The sequence below is a fragment of the Schistocerca cancellata genome, chromosome 2 (genome assembly GCF_023864275.1).
Source record: "Schistocerca cancellata isolate TAMUIC-IGC-003103 chromosome 2, iqSchCanc2.1, whole genome shotgun sequence".
Lineage (NCBI taxonomy): Eukaryota > Metazoa > Arthropoda > Insecta > Orthoptera > Acrididae > Schistocerca > Schistocerca cancellata.
In genome coordinates this window covers 792880074-792897454 of record NC_064627.1, presented here as the reverse complement: position 1 = coordinate 792897454, position 17381 = coordinate 792880074, and positions in this window count along the sequence as shown.

Genomic DNA, 17381 nt, shown 5'->3' with positions numbered 1-17381 from the left:
TCTGTGCTGAGTGATGGTGTATCTACATGTGTCACATTTTGTGTAGCCATTTGGTCATCCTCTGATTCTTGAAAAGGTTTTCTAATCAGATGTGCACTATTAGTCGCTAAATCGGAATCAAATAGATTTGACTTACTTTGAGTACATTGTTCACCTTCGTTAGAAACAATTATTTGCTCACAATTCAAATTTTGCAAACCTGGTGTGACAAACTGAGCAGCGTTCATTGTAACAGAACGCGACGCGTCAACAATTGTCGTAAAATTAACAGAGGACACAATTGAATTTGTTTGCTCATCATTAGCATTAAAATCATTATTAGTGGTCGGTACGCACTGATTGTCTGTAAATGGAGGATTATCATTATTACACTGAGTGTCGCTAGTATTATCGGTGAAATTATTCGAGTCAGCTTTTTCACTCATTGCACAACGCGATGTACTGTTAACAGTTTTTCGCGGCATTTTTCACAAATCAAAATTAACCACAAAATGAAACAAAGACGAAGCAAAAATGGAACAAACACAATTACAACAAAGAGCAACAAATTGCCGATGATCTGTGAAAGAAAGAGTGACAAATTAGTAAATGCGTTGCGCCAGATGCAAACTACATTTGAGTAAATAAGAGCAGATATATGACTACTTCTCAGAGATTCACAAAGAAATACGATCCTGGCCGGATGTCGCCAAGTGTAACCTCCCCAAAAAAAAAAAAAAAAAAATATTAATAATATGAATAGTGATACTAATTTTTACGTAACCTCAGAACAAAATTGGTTCCCATTTATAACCTCCCTACAGAAATTTATTCACATTTAACCTCCACACAAAATTTGTTTCCCATTTAATGTAAGCTCGAAACAGAAAAATTCCTAAACCTCGTAATAAAAAATAAATTCAGTAACCTGGTAGAATTTGGACGACAACAGCGCTGCGTCATGGCCCTGTAAGATCATTCTGAATAAAAAAGGAAAAATTCTTACCTCAATAAAAGCGGCGAATATATCTGCTCTCATATAAAACTTTTCCGGGACAGCTCTGTGCAATGCTGGCCGATAGATTTGTCATTTATGAAAGGAAGCAACTGATTTTTCTTTAGCAACAACAGGAATGATCATGGATTGAAGAAATTAGTAAATTCTTTAAATTAAAAAGAATGTTTGTTATAAATTACTTTATATCACGAAGATTATTATTAGGACATTTTTAAAAGATTTACATGGGACTTCACATAACATTACTAGATATGCGCGAGGCTGCTTTTTACCTTATACAATAAAATCAGGATTCGGCATCGCTGCACCGCGACCGGCCCAGCCAACATGATACACCAGACAGGACTGCCAAGCGCAGACAGGCGACTGCTCGATAGCAACAACTTACTGCTACTGCTACACAGTTCGTACTGCAGTCAACACTGCTCTTTGGTCTCAGATTCTCTTATAGCTTACATATCGCAGGCAGCACATACCTCTTACAATCTCGTTACTTACGCATTTGACATGGGCTGTGCATTTGGGCTCCAAGAAGCGAATCACTCGACATTTGAATAGGAGCGATGCCAATTGTCGGCTCCTCCTCAGTTGATAAAGTTTAGAGCATTACGTGCAGGGTCCGTCAACCCACTATCGACTATCGATTTTGACACCACGAGGAATCCGCAGCTATGATAATTATTACGTAAATTGAAATTCGATGGGGGGAAAGGAAAGGAAAGAAACTAATGATAACAGCGGCATGGAGACTTTTGTGCAGAATCGGTGACGACGAATGAAACTGTGAATCAGACTGCGACTCGAACCCAGCGCCTCCTGCTTACTAGGCAGTTGAGTTAATCACTGCGCCATCCCGATATAGTGTTTATGGCAAATTCAAGGTGTATCTCTGCACGTTGCTCGACTGATGCACGTTCTCACCTAGCGCCACCTATCCGCCGAGTCCGTCCACGCCTTCCATACTCGCTGAGTTTAGATTCCCGCTGGAAGTCGGATGATATTGTGCGTCCGTGCTGAAGGTTGTGTATACATTGCCCACCGAGTCGCATCAGTTATATGGTGTCTCTTCTTCCGGACACGTATTTTTCATAAGAGGATGTGATAGAAATGGTAAAAATATTTGCTAATGGATTACAACCCGTAAATTTTCTTAATAAGCAAGACGCTTTATATTTTAGAAGAAGTTTCTTTGGGTATCCGAGATAAACAGTATTGAATACTTTCACCGTGACACTAAATGTGGAATAAACCTACCAGAACTACTTGAAGAGTAGAGAAAAGAACAGGAAGTAAAAATAAAACAAATCTAAAAACATTATTATAGTACCTGAAATTAATAAAAATTTACAGATTTCCTTTGAAAGAAAGAAACGGGTTTTGTTTGACGGAAAATGACAACAGCCCTAGTTATTATCCTGACAACTGTTTAAAACTTCACTATCTTTCAGTTAATCGTCTTTTGGGTGGAATATTTCTAATCAGTGCCCACCGGTCAAGTTAGTACAGAACAATACACGACATTAAATGTAGCATAGTCATAACTATTAAAGATGTAGTATCATATTGTAAGGCAGATTTATTGACATATAAGGAAAAAATTGGCCAATGCTAGAGGTTAAGCGCTTCTGAAGATATTTGATAAATGGAACTTGATATTTATGACCTGCACCGAAATCTTAATACAACAAATGATTCAAGTGATTTCTGACACCGAACTAAGCTTAGTAAATTCGCTTAATTTAGACATGTGACAGCAGTGCCAAGACACACGAACAACCAAGCAACAGTTTTACCAAACAGCTGACCAGAGACCAATTACGTGCTAGTAAGAGAGGCATTTGTTGAAGCTCAACACACATTAGGCTAATTTGTCAGCAAGGACTCAATAGTTTCCAGTGAACATCATACAAAAAGTTACAAAGTCAGCTGGACCTAAAACACAGAACATCATAGTACCTTGCACAGTACAAGAGAAATAACTGAACTTTCCTTCAACAAATAAGAAAGAGAAGTGAACCGAAGTACAAATAAGCTAAACGCTTTTGAATAGCTCCATGTGAATACCAGCGAGATTGACTATAGTTGTTGGTATTCTACGAAAATAGCAATAATAATCGTATTGTGATGATAATTCAAGTTAGCCTCCGAATATAAACATTTTCAGTAAATGAATGAAATTCGCCATGCACTTCGCACGATCAATAGTCCAGGCTGCATGGGAAATGTAGTATGAGGTGGTGCTGAACAACCGATCTGCCCTAGTTCTAAGATTTTGATGATACCCTCTCAAGGAATATCAGAAAAAATCACACATTTAAAATATACATTCGTGATCGAAGTGTTCCTTGATCTTTCTGTATTGATTTCCAGTTACAGCAACGACTCCAGGTCGAAAGTTTCAAAATTCTTTCAAGACTGTTGTAGCCTGGCCGGTGTTTCTACGTCTTTCACTGTTATTTCACGGTCGCACCTCTAACCGTGCCTGCATTTGACGCTGTTTAATAAAAATAAATGCCTTGATGTGGTATGGAAAGCCACATCAGTGTTTACGTTCCACACATAGTTTTCAGCATTTCCTTCCGTAGTCCGTTAAACTGTGATAAGTGAGCTAAATTTTCAGCGTTCAAAGAGTAGTATGGTCTGAGCGGGGTTACCCATGCGGTCTGAGGTATTTAGTCGCGGTTTGAACGGCTCCCCCCCCCTCCCGCCCGTGAGAGGTTCGAGTCCTCCCTCGGGCATGGATTTATGTGTTGTCCTTAGCGTAAGCTAGTTTAAGTTAGATTACGTAATGCGTAAGGCTAGAGCCCAATGACCTCAGCAGTTTGGTCCCACAGTACTTATCACAAATTTCCAATTTCCGAGTAGTATGTTTTCCTTCTCATATTCGTTTACGTGTAAAACTTATGTTGCAGGTGCATCCCAACACAAGTTACTAATTCGTTGATCGCGCTTCTACTTCATGTCTCAGCGACTGCATCTGCTCCGTTAGAAGCTGTTACCTGTACGTGAAATACCTGGTGGTAGCTCCGAGCGTGACTGATTATGCCTTTCAGCGTTCAGTCTGTAGCATAGCCCCCCTTATACAGTTCCTCCATGATCCCCTATTCAGTGCTAACATTGGTGCCTCTTCTGATGTTAAACCTATTACTTCAAAATCATTCTTAACCGAATCCAGGTACCTTCTCCTCGGTCTGACCCAACTCCTCCTACCCTCTACTGCTGAATCCATGAGTCTCTTGGGTAACCTTGCTTCTCCCATGCGTGTAACATGACCCCACCATCTAAGCCTGTTCGCCCTGACTGCTACATCTATAGAGTTCATTCCCAGTTTTTCTTTGATTTCCTCATTGTGGACACCCTCCTGCCATTGTTCCCATCTGCCAGTACCTGCAATCATCCTAGCTACTTTCATATCCGTAACCTCAACCTTGTTGATAAGGTAACCTGAATCCACCCAGCTTTCGCTCCCATACAACAAAGTTGGTCGAAAGATTGAACGGTGCACAGATAACTTAGTCTTGGTACTGACTTCCTTCTGCAGAAGAGAGTAGATCGTAGCTGAGCGCTCACTGCATTAGCTTTGCTACAACTAGCTTCCAGTTCTTTCACTATGTTGCCATCCTGTGAGAATATGCATCCTAAGTACTTGAAACCGTCCTCCTGTTCTAACTTTGTTCCTCCTATTTGGCACTCAATCCGTTTATATTTCTTTCCCACTGACATTACTTTCATTTTGGAGATGCTAATCTTCATACCAGAGTCCTTACATTCCTGATCTAGCTCTGAAATATTACTTTACAAACTTTCAATCGAATCTGCCATCACAACTAAGTCATCTGCATAAGCGAGACTGCTTATTTTGTGTTCACATATCTTAATCTCACCCAGCCGGCCTATTGTTTCCAACATATGATCCATAAATAATATGAACAAAAGTGGAGACAGGTTTTAGCCTTGTCTTACCCCTGAGACTACTCTGCACCATGAACTCAATTTACCGTCGACTCTAACTGCTGCCTGACTATCCATGTAAAGACCTTTAATTGCTTGCAAAAGTTTGCCTCCTATTCCATAATCTAGACAATGACTTCCTCCTAGGAACCCGGTCGTATGCCTTTACTAGATCTATAAAGCAGAGATACAATTCCCTGTTCCACTCGTAACACTTCTCCATTATTTGCCGTAAGCTAAAGATCTGGTCCTCACAACCTCTAAGAGGCCTAAATCCTCACTGATTTTCATCCAATTGGTCCTCAACTAATACTCGCACTTTCCTTTCAACAATACCTGAGAAGAATTTACCCACAACGCTGATTAAAGAGGTACCTCTATAGTTGTTACAATCTTTTCTGTTTCTATGTTTAAAGATTGGTGTGATTACTGCTTTCGTTCAGTCTGATGGAACCTGTCCCGACTCCCACGCCATTTCAATTATCCTGTGTAGTCATTTAAAACTTGACATTCCACTGTATTTGATGAGTTTCAACTTAATTTCATCCACCCCAGCCGCTTTATTGCACCGCAATCTATTAACCATTTTATCCACTTCCTCAAATGTGATCCTATTTCCATCATCATTCCTATTCCATTGTACATCGAAATCTGAAACATTATTGATGGTATTTTCACCTACATTGAGCAACTCTTCAAAATATTCCCTCCATCTGCCCAAGGCATCAACAGGATTCACCAGCAGTTTTCCTGACCTGTCCAAAATACTTGTCATTTCCTTCTTACCTCCCTTTCGAAGACTGCTAATTACAGTCCAGAATGGTTTTCCAGCAGCTTGACCCAAAGTCTCCAACCTGTTTTTAAAGTCTTCCCAAGATTTCTTCTTGGATGCGGCAATTATCTGTTTGGCTTTGTTTCTTTCTTGAACATAACTTTCTCTGTCTACCTGAGTTCTAATATGTAGCCATTTTTGATACGCCTTCTTTTTCCTTTTACAGGTTGCCTTGACTGTGTCATTCCACCAAGTGTTTGCTTCATTCTACCCTTATACACTACTGTTCCAAGACATTCTTTAGCCACTTCTAGTACTGTGTCCCTGTACCTTGTCCATTCCTTTTCCAATGACTGTAATTGACTACATTCAACTAACTGGTACGTTTCTGAGATCGCTGTTATGTACTTGTGCCTGATTTCCATATCCTGAAGTTTCTCCACTCTTATCCTCCTACGTATGGACCTGACCTCCTGCACTTTCGGCCTCACAATACCAATTTCACTGCCGATTAAGTAGTGATCAGTGTCATCAAAGAATCCCCAGAATATTCGTGTGTCCCTCACAGCCTTCCTGAATTCCTGATGTGTTATTATATAGTCAATGACAGATATGGTTCCCCTGGCTTCCCAAGTATACCGGTGAATGTTCTTATATTTAAAAAAAGAGTTTGTGATTACTAAGCCCATACTGGCACAAAAATCCAAGAGTTGTTTCCCGTTCCTGTTGGCTTCCATATCCTCTCCAAATTTACCGATAACCTTTTCATACTCTTCTGTTCGATATCCAATCGTGGCATTAAAATCACCCATGAGCACAACACTGTCATTGTCCTTCACTCTAACAACTACATCACTGAGTGCGTCATAAAAACTATCCATCTTATCTTGATCTGTCCCTTCACAATGCGAATATACTGACACAATCCTAATTTTCGTGCTAGACACTGTCAAATCTATCCACATCAGTCCTTCGTTTACATACCTTATTGCAACTACGCTGGGTTCCATTTCTTTCCTGATGTAAACCCCTACACCCCATTGTGCTATTCCTGCTTTGAGTCCTGACAGGTAGACCTTGTATTCTCCCACTTCCTCTTCTTTCTCACCCTTTACCCGAGTGTCACTAACAGCTAAAACGTCCAACCGCATCTTACTTGCAGCTTCTGCCAGCTCTGCCTTCTTCCCAGAGTAGCCCCCATTGATATTAATAGCTCCCCATCTCGTTACCATTCGTTTGCCGAGTCGGATCTTAGGAGTCCCTGGTTTGTCAATTTGGGGTGGGACTCCGTCACCTCCAAAAGTCCGAGGCATTTTGCTCTGATTGTTGCCAGCATCATATTTAAAGTACCAGGGAAGCAGGTAGCTAGCCTTACTTGCCCCGGCTCCCATTGAGTTTTACCCCTATCGGTTGAGGGACTAACCGGTGGATTTGGTAGTCTTTGCCGTATGAGCACAAAGGTGACCACGACTCTGAATATGTCCGAGATGCCCAGCCTTATTCCAAAAGTAACTGGTATCCCGACTGTCAGGACCACTTACTTGGCCACTCATAACGTTGCCCATGGTTGATGAACTAGGACATGGCAACAGGAACCCATACCATGAACCACGAGTATTTGGATATACAAACGAAAATATTTTGAAACTTAGCTGTGAACGTAATTTTCTACTAATTTCATAAGAGTAAAACCCGAGCAAATAAACTGTCTCCCATGAACTAACTAAAGATGAAGCTACGACTGCTACCTCCCTATAAGTAAAGATCAACAGGGAGGTTCTGGCTGCGAGGTAAGTGATTTGGTTCGTCCGTTAAGGAGATTAAAGTAAACCATCTAGCTGCGGCAGATACCAATTGATCATGCAGAAGTGATATTTTATATATTTGGTTTCCTAGTCTACATTTTTATCTCTTTGGTTTCTGATTCTGAATGCCCCTTATTCTATTCAGCCCCAGTTACACGCAACTACTTTTTATCTGGAATGAAATTAAACTAATTTTTAAACCACGCTATAATAATGATCATTCGACTGTATTATACATTCCTTTTAAGACTTTCACCAACAAATGCCGATTTGTTTTCACTCGATATATTTTTTTCCTTGTACACATTTTATTAAAAAAAAAAAAAGGATAAGCATGACGCTCCAGGGAGGAGTTATGCGAAGTGTTCACAAAATTGGTATTTATATGAGTATCGACATAAAATGCTAAATTGTAAGCTCTGGATAAACTGCACAGCTGTCAAGATCGTAAGTATGTGACATGTCGATACCAGGGAATAAATTCTTTGCAAATTTCATTCCGTGTATTCAGTGGCACAGTTACTATGCCTGGCAGACAGGAGCGTTAACAATATACGTAGATGGTTCATCTGACAGGATAGCTGTAGTTAGGCACAGAGAAGCCAGTTGGAGTAATCGGTGAATTGCTCGACATTTGAATAGCCACTATTCGACGATATTTGCAGGAGTGAATGACCCATGGCCGAATGTAGCGTCAAGAAGGACACGTTCGACCTACAGAGGATCGAGCAACCGGGAGAGAGGAAATCAGTTCCCTTGATTCATCGATCCAACGTGCAGCAGGTGCTTCATTGACCTTAATATTGGTTCAAATGGCTCTGAGCACTATGGGACTTAACTTCTGAGGTCATCAGTCCCCTAGAACTTTGAAACACTTAAACCTAAGTAACCTAAGGACATCACACACATCCATGTCCGAGGCAGGATTCGAACTTGCGACCGTAGCGGTCGCGCGGTTCCAAACTGTAGCGCCTAGAACCGCTCGGCCATTCGGGCCGGCTGACCATAATATTAACCGGAGCCTCGCACAAAGGAGGCTGAGCTGATGGCGCCCCTTGCGCCTACTATTATTGACCTCTGTACATCAACAAGAACGACTACAGCCGCGCGGAGTGGCCGCGCTGTTAGAGGCGTCATGTCACTGGTTGCGAGGCCCATCCCGCCGGAGGTTCGAGTCCTCCGTCGGGCATGGCTGTGTGTGTTGTTCTTGGCGTAAGTTACTTTAAGCAGTGTGTAAGTCTATGGACCGATGACCTCAGCAATTTGGTCCCTTAGGAATTCACACACATTTTAACATTTGAACGACTGCAGAGGTGACGAGCACATTCGGCTAGAATTTTACTGACTGGAGTAGAACTATTCGAACTGAAACCTGATGGTCAGCAAAGATGTATCTGGAAACGTCCTGGAGAGCACTGGCATACCTACCAGATTCTCGCCCACCATAATGCCCGCCAAGCAATAGTGATGGTCTAGGGTGGCATTTAATTTCATAGCGGGACCCCTTTGGTTGTCATCCACGCCCCTCTTACAGCACAGCTGTACGCTGACGAATTCTACCCCTCGTTTTGTTACCCTTCGTGGCAAGCCATCCTGGGGTTACATTTCAACATGATAATGCCCTCCCGCACACGGTGAGTGTACCTACTGCTTGTCTTCGTGCTTGACAAATTCAGTTTTCGAGCGTCTGTGGATCTCTCCCAAGCGGCGAACGTTTGGAACATTACGGGCAGGGCTCTCCAAGCTGCTCGGAGTTTTGACTATCGAAGGCACCACTAAGACAGAATATAGCACGATATCCCTCAGGAGAACATCCAACAAATCTATCAATCCGTGTCAAGCCGAATAAATGCTTGTGTAAGGGCCAGAAGTGGACTAAGGTGTCGTTGACTACTCAATTTGTGAAGCCCATCCTCTTGAGTAAATCATGGAATTTTTCTCAAATTTAATCATCAGTTTGTCTATACATGTAAGTCACATCCACCATTTCTCGTCCCATTCGAATTATTCCTTCGCGATGTGTCTTTTTTGTGGCTTATGCTATATTTATATTCCCTCTGTATGTTTAAGGAGCATAATGTAGAGCCGTAGGCTGTTGAAGGTTACTGAAGCAGCACTGTGGTACGGCTATGTTCTACACATTTGCCTTGTCAGCTCCTTTATTGTTCCTTGGATTTTTGATTTAATGTTTTCTTTCATTAATTTATCGGAACCAGTGTTGTGTATCAAATTTGTGGATGTGCTTTCAGGAAAATGACTGGTAACGGGAGAAAACCATTGGATTGTTTTGTCTCCCCGTTTCTGCAACCAGCACAAGTCCTCCAACCCCTCTTTGTACCGTGGCACGTCCAGCCCTCCACAGGACTCCGTTATCGGTTCTCTTCCGGCCACTGGGCTTTGGTACACAAGTGCTCCAGTTGCCAGACTACAACTGTTGCTCTGAAGAACAATGGAGGCGTCAGTGACGTCACGAGAACCTGGTGGCGCAGTCTCTGCCGGCAGCCTCTCGCGTATAGGCGAAGTGTATTTGTGGAGAAAGAGAACGGATAATCACAAAGTGCCACAGCGCTCCCCTTCCTCGGTGGCTGGCGCGGGTCGATGTTCAGAAAGAATGTAACCAAAGCTTTTTCGAAACGTGTGATAGTGTTATCTAAGAGAGCACGTGATATTTCAGATTATAACTGTATCTACAAGTAAAAGAGTTTAGTAGAAACTCGTACCACTGCAGTAATCTCTGAATGTACACACATTCGACACTTCTTGCCTGAGGAATGCCATCCTAATAACCTACGTCTACTGATGTCCTTCAGTGAGGTACCACAGTTTCAATAAATTGCAATAAAGATATTGTGTTTTGTCCAGAGGGTGTTAAATTAGAGAAGCGTGCCCATAATTTTTACTGTTCCAAAGAAATACGTTCAGAAATTGATCCGGATCGATTATTATTAATGAATCGCTTTTGTTCGTAATATCTTCTTTGATTATTACTATTACACTTTATTTACCATTCTACATCTTTTACCTCACTACCAAAACAGGAGAATCCATACACATAAGTTACAGGTGCGTCGCCGCTTCGATATTTCTTTTATGGTGAGTATTTGTTTTACAGACTATGGTGACTATTCCAAAAATGCGTTTTGCCATCTGCATATATGCGAATATGGGCTTCTATTCAGAGTTAGCAAATAACATCGAATGTAATCTTATGAAACACACAAACGTTTTCTATGTAATAAGGGCAAAGCAATAACCACATTATACTAGTAGCTTGGAAAGTGGATCGGCCTCTGATTTCGATTCATATTAGGGTGTTTATGTTGATACTGAACCATATAGAGCACTCTTTGCTTTCTAAAAGCGTCAGCTGGTCTCAAACATACTGATTCGTGTCCAAGTCCGGGAAGAAAATGTTGATAAATTGGGCGTGGTCTACACGTGCATTCACTTCTTGCAAGAGGAATACATCACCAAAATGTCGACTATGGGGCCGGAGAATAAGGTAAAGGGTCCAGCTCTATTGGTCAGTGTCCTTATATTATATTATCGACAGCCATGAGACGTTTTGACACATGTACACGATACCAACTCTGAACGTGACTGATTGCACTTCTACCCACAACATTGAACAAGTAGACCACGTGCTACTGCTCGTGTACCTGCCCACCTTTACAGTATTCTGACAGACGTCAGGCGTCCACGCAGACTGCATAGTGCAAAGAAACGACCGCCATTATATGTAATTGATCCCGCTTCCATTCCATCTTTCCGGTTCTTAGAACGTGAGGGACATGTCCCCCAAGATCATCACGCTGTCATTTACTTTTGTTTCATTCAGATTTTACAGTTAGTAGATCGCTTTCGATGTCATTCTATTCTATACACTAAACAACCAAACTAGGTTAATAATTGGCTCCTTTTACCGACCTCCCGACTCAGCAGCATTAGTGGCAGAACAACTGAGAGGAAATTTGGAATACATTTCACATAAATTTTCTCAGCATGTTATAGTCTTAGGTGGAGATTTCAATTTACCAGATATAGACTGGGACACTCAGATGTTTAGGACGGGTGGTAGGGACAGAGCATCGAGTGACATTATACTGAGTGCACTATCCGAAAATTACCTCGAGCAATTAAACAGAGAACCGACTCGTGGAGATAATATATTGGACCTACTGATAACAAACAGACCCGAACTTTTCGAATCTGTATGTACAGAACAGGGAATCAGTGATCATAAGGCCGTTGCAGCATCCCTAAATATGGAAGTTAATAGGAATATAAAAAAAGGGAGGAAGGTTTATCTGTTTAGCAAGAGTAATAGAAAGCAGATTTCAGACTACCTAACAGATCAAAACGAAAAATTCTGTTCCGACACTGACAATGTTGAGTGTTTATGGAAAAAGTTCAAGGCAATTGTAAAATGCGTTTTAGACAGGTACGTGCCGAGTAAAACTGTGAGGGACGGGAAAAACCCACCGTGGTACAACAACAATGTTAGGAAACTACTGCGAAAGCAAAGAGAGCTCCACTCCAAGTTTAAACGCAGCCAAAACCTCTCAGACAAACAGAAGTTAAACGATGTCAAAGTTAGCGTAAGGAGGGCTATGCGTGAAGCGTTCAGTGAATTCGAAAGTAAAATTCTATGTACCGACTTGACAGAAAATCCTAGGAAGTTCTGGTCGTACGTTAAATCAGTAAGTGGCTCGAAACAGCATATCCAGACACTACGGGATGATGATGGCATTGAAACAGAGGATGACACGCGTAAAGCTGAAATACTAAACACCTTTTTCCAAAGCTGTTTCACAGAGGAAGACCGCACTGCAGTTCCCTCTCTAAATCCTCGCACAAACGAAAAAATGGCTGACATCGAAATAAGTGTCCAAGGAATAGAAAAGCAACTGGAATCACTCAACAGAGGAAAGTCCACTGGACCTGACGGGATACCAATTCGATTCTACACAGAGTACGCGAAAGAACTTGCCCCCCTTCTAACAGCCGTGTACCGCAAGTCTCTAGAGGAACGGAGGGTTCCAAATGATTGGAAAAGAGCACAGATAGTCCCAGTGTTCAAGAAGGGTCGTCGAGCAGATGCGCAAAACTATAGACCTATATCTCTTACGTCGATCTCTTGTAGAATTTTAGAACATGTTTTTTGCTCGCGTATCATGTCATTTCTGGAAACCCAGAATCTACTATGTAGGAATCAACATGGATTCCGGAAACAGCGATCGTGTGAGACCCAACTCGCCTTATTTGTTCATGAGACCCAGAAAATATTAGATACAGGCTCCCAGGTAGATGCTATTTTTCTTGACTTCCGGAAGGCGTTCGATACAGTTCCGCACTGTCGCCTGATAAACAAAGTAAGAGCCTACGGAATATCAGACCAGCTGTGTGGCTGGATTGAAGAGTTTTTAGCAAACAGAACACAGCATGTTGTTATCAATGGAGAGACGTCTACAGACGTTAAAGTAACCTCTGGCGTGCCACAGGGGAGTGTTATGGGACCATTGCTTTTCACAATATATATAAATGACTTAGTAGATAGTGTCGGAAGTTCCATGCGGCTTTTCGCGGATGATGCTGTAGTATACAGAGAAGTTGCTGCTTTAGAAAATTGTAGCGAAATACAGGAAGATCTGCAGCGGATAGGCACTTGGTGCAGGGAGTGGCAACTGACCCTTAACATAGACAAATGTAATGTATTGCGAATACATAGAAAGAAGGATCCTTTATTGTATGATTATATGATAGCGGAACAAACACTGGTAGCAGTTACTTCTGTAAAATATCTGGGAGTATGCGTACGGAACGATTTGAAGTGGAATGATCATATAAAACTAATTGTTGGTAAGGCGGGTACCAGGTTGAGATTCATTGGGAGAGTGCTTAGAAAATGTAGTCCATCAACAAAGGAGGTGGCTTACAAAACACTCGTTCGACCTATACTTGAGTATTGCTCATCAGTGTGGGATCCGTACCAGGTCGGGTTGACGGAGGAGATAGAGAAGGTCCAAAGAAGAGCGGCGCGTTTCGTCACTGGGTTATTTGGTAACCGTGATAGCGTTACGGAGATGTTTAATAAGCTCAAGTGGCAGACTCTGCAAGAGAGGCGCTCTGCATCGCGGTGTAGCTTGCTCGCCAGGTTTCGAGAGGGTGCGTTTCTGGATGAGGTATCGAATATATTGCTTCCCCCTACTTATACTTCCCGAGGAGATCACGAATGTAAAATTAGAGAGATTAGAGCGCGCACGGAGGCTTTCAGACAGTCGTTCTTCCCGCGAACCATACGCGACTGGAACAGGAAAGGGAGGTAATGACAGTGGCACGTAAAGTGCCCTCCGCCACACACCGTTGGGTGGCTTGCGGAGTATCAATGTTGATGTTGATGTTGATGTTGATATTGCTGTCTCTTCATTTCCGCACACTTGTGTGATCCAGTTGGGTTAATAAACTGCGCTATGCAATCAGTAACCAGCATAATTCTACACGTTTACATCTGTTTTGCGAAATCCAATACGAAAATCATTGATATCAGTTTCGATGATAATTTGCCGCTTATAATTCTACTTATGGTAACAGTGTTACAAAGTGCTTTAACTCTTATCTCTGCCTCCACCTTTCATCCATTTCGAAGAATAAAACTGATTTTTGAGGTCCCATCATGTTATGTAGTCAGTTGTTCAACGTTTTGTAAACAACAATTTTTTCTTTCAGTTTTGCTTTTACGATGTGTTTTTTCTGTATAATTGTACTAATATTTTCTTATGAAATGTTAATTTTTTTTCACGGTTTTTCAATTGTAAAATTGAATAATTGTTAAATTTAAGCTAGGCCTACGTTGATACGCTGACATACTCGGGAATATACGTTGTTCACAGAACATTATGACCACCTACCAAATAGCTGTATGTCTACCTTTGGCACGCATAACAACGCCGACGTGTCTTGGCATTGAAGCAGTGAGGTCTTCCAAGGTCGCTGCAGGGAGCTGTCTCCGCAGCTGCAAACCAAAGCCGCCTAATTCCCGTCGAGAAACATGAGCTAATGAAGGGGAGTACGTGATCCTTAGCCAGAGGACGATACTCTCTGAGCTTAGGGACCGATGGCTTCAGCAATTTAGTCACATAGGATCTTACCACAAATTTCCCACTTTTCTAATAGTATGTTTACAATGTGCAGCGAATAACTTTTATGGCTGGTACGTCAATATTCCTCCCGCCGATTTATCAATAATTCTTTCGATATGTCGAGGGCCGATAATGCTGTTTTTTAAAATATCGATATATCGAATTCCTGATATTTCTAAAATTATCGACAAGACTAGCTGCTATGGCCTGGACGTGTTTATATCGTTAGTAGGTCTGTGGTCAGAATGTTATGGCTAATATGTGTAAGTTGCAGTCAAACAGTATAACGAAGCTGCCTACGCATTATCGCTGGACGTGCGAGGGTTCCGGCAGTACAGTGCAGGCCAGGCGCCAATGGCACACAGACGACGAAGGGCAGGGTCGGACAGGGCAGTGGAGTGAAGGAAGTACTTCACGACACAGTGTGTGCGCGTACTGGGAGGCAGTTACCTCTGTCCCTCTGTCACGCTCACAGATAGGGTACAAAGAGTAGAGATGTTACATACTTCAAATAGATCCAAACATTTAGTGAAACACTTATCAGAACCAATACATTAATATAGGCGTTCGGCAAGGTAGCATATGAGGACCAATACTATTCCTGATATACATTAATGTACTGTTACTCACGCTGAAAAAATTCTCTTCGCTGATGACAGCAATATTATAGTGACTGAGAAAACAGGAGAACTCCTGGCAGAGAAAGCAAATGAAGCTTTCAAGGAAGTTTACGACTGGTCAATAAGCAATAAAGTGACATTGAAGATGAAGAAAACTAATGCCGTGAATTTCAGTTTAAAGAGGGAAAATGACAATGTTAAATTAAATGTAGGTAGCACCTCTATAGACTTCGTAACAAATGCAAAATTTCTAGGAATGAATATTGATTTTTAGTTGAAGTGGTGGAACACACAAAGGTACTAGCAAACAGATAGTCACCTGCATGTTATGCCCTTAGAATCCTATCATCAGTGTGTAACATACAGTGTCTTTTAGTTACATACTATTCATATGTACACTCAGTTCTTAGCTATGGCATTCTTTTTTGGGGTACAAATGCGCAACATATGAACACAATTTTCAAACTCAAGAAAAGAGCCATAAGAATTATAACCAAAGTAGTAGTCCAGCTCATTGTAAAGATTTGTTCTAAACACTGTAGATTATTACTGCTCAGTGTGAATACATTTACCAGTCAGTTGTACAAATCAAAATTACGATGGGTAATTACTGCACAAACAGTTGTGTCCATGACCATGGAACAAGAGCTAGACTCAACTTACATTTGCAAAGTAAAAATAAACAAACAACTCAAACCAGCATTTCCTACCAAGGAATTACCAAAACAGATAAAAGAAACTGCAAAAATACACTTATTTAAAAAGGCAACTAAAAAGTACCTGTTATGCAATACATTTTATACGTTGAAGGATTAATTAGACAAAACAGAGTAGAGGTTTCGTGAAAAAAATGTTATACAAATAAATAACAATAATGACTATAAAACGTCCAACATTCTACATAACACCTTCATACTATGTTTTTTCCTTCTTATTTTCCTTTTCCAGAAAAACGTACCCCCACGCTATGCATTGGACACTACTAATACCTCTTCCTCTTTCTGAGCTCAACATCTCACTCATTACAGAGGGATGCTGATTCAGTTTTTCAGGTTATCGAGTGGAAGTTGTGGCACAGAAAATGGCCCAGAGATCACCAGTGTGTGGGTGTGTTTGCGTGTGTAGTGAGTGAAGTGCTATGAAACAGTGTGTATATAGTGTGCGCAGCGACTGATAGTGAGATGTGGGTGAACAGTGTTGCATTACATCATTTAATAAGTTATTTGTAAAACAAAAGTATTCTGTACCAGGAGTAAATCTAATAATTGTCTCTAACTAGAAATCTGTAACTGTATGTGTGTACGAATTGTAAATACTTTGACGTGTCCTATATCCTTGTAGAAAGAGATCTACGGATTAATAAAGCTACTACTACTACAACTACTACTACTACAACTGTATCCCGCCCGTTCAGCTTCGTGGCGCTCGCGCAGATAACTTTGCCCCAGACATTCCGCAACAAAGGCCGAAGCAGGCACTGTGCTTTCCTGCCCTGCTGTGCCCTGCGCCTCAGTTTGCGCTGTTGTACTTACTTACACTAGCTAGTCAAGTAAAAGCCTGCGCTGCCAAAGCCTGCCCTTCGTCCAGTGCTATCGAATGTGCTCCCGAATTACAGAAAGGTGTTGACATACGAAAAGTCGAGTCGAGTCGCGTACACAGAATGGTGGAGAAAGTAGCGATGCGGCGTATATGTTGCGACACGGTCGTAAGGCACAGGTGCTAAAGTATGTAATTGCTCGGAGGAAGTCTGATCTTGCTGGACAAAGTGAAAAGAAATAAGCGCGCACGGTACAACCACTACAAAAGAATACCAAGTAACATGAAGAATACTGTGGATCCAGTTTTACTTATTGTGGAGCTGCCAGAAGTAGAGCCTGTGCCACACATTGTCAACGAACGATACCTTACATACACCACCGTCAACTCACCCGAAGTAAGATCAAATCAATTATTTAATTAGACTTATGTAGGGCTAACCAGCGTCACAGTTATTTTTGTGACTGAATAACAGCAAGATATTTCAAAGCGTTGATTATCAGTTGTGTTTAAGACAATTTGGGCCAACGGCCTTGTCGCATTGGTAAAATCGGTTCCAGT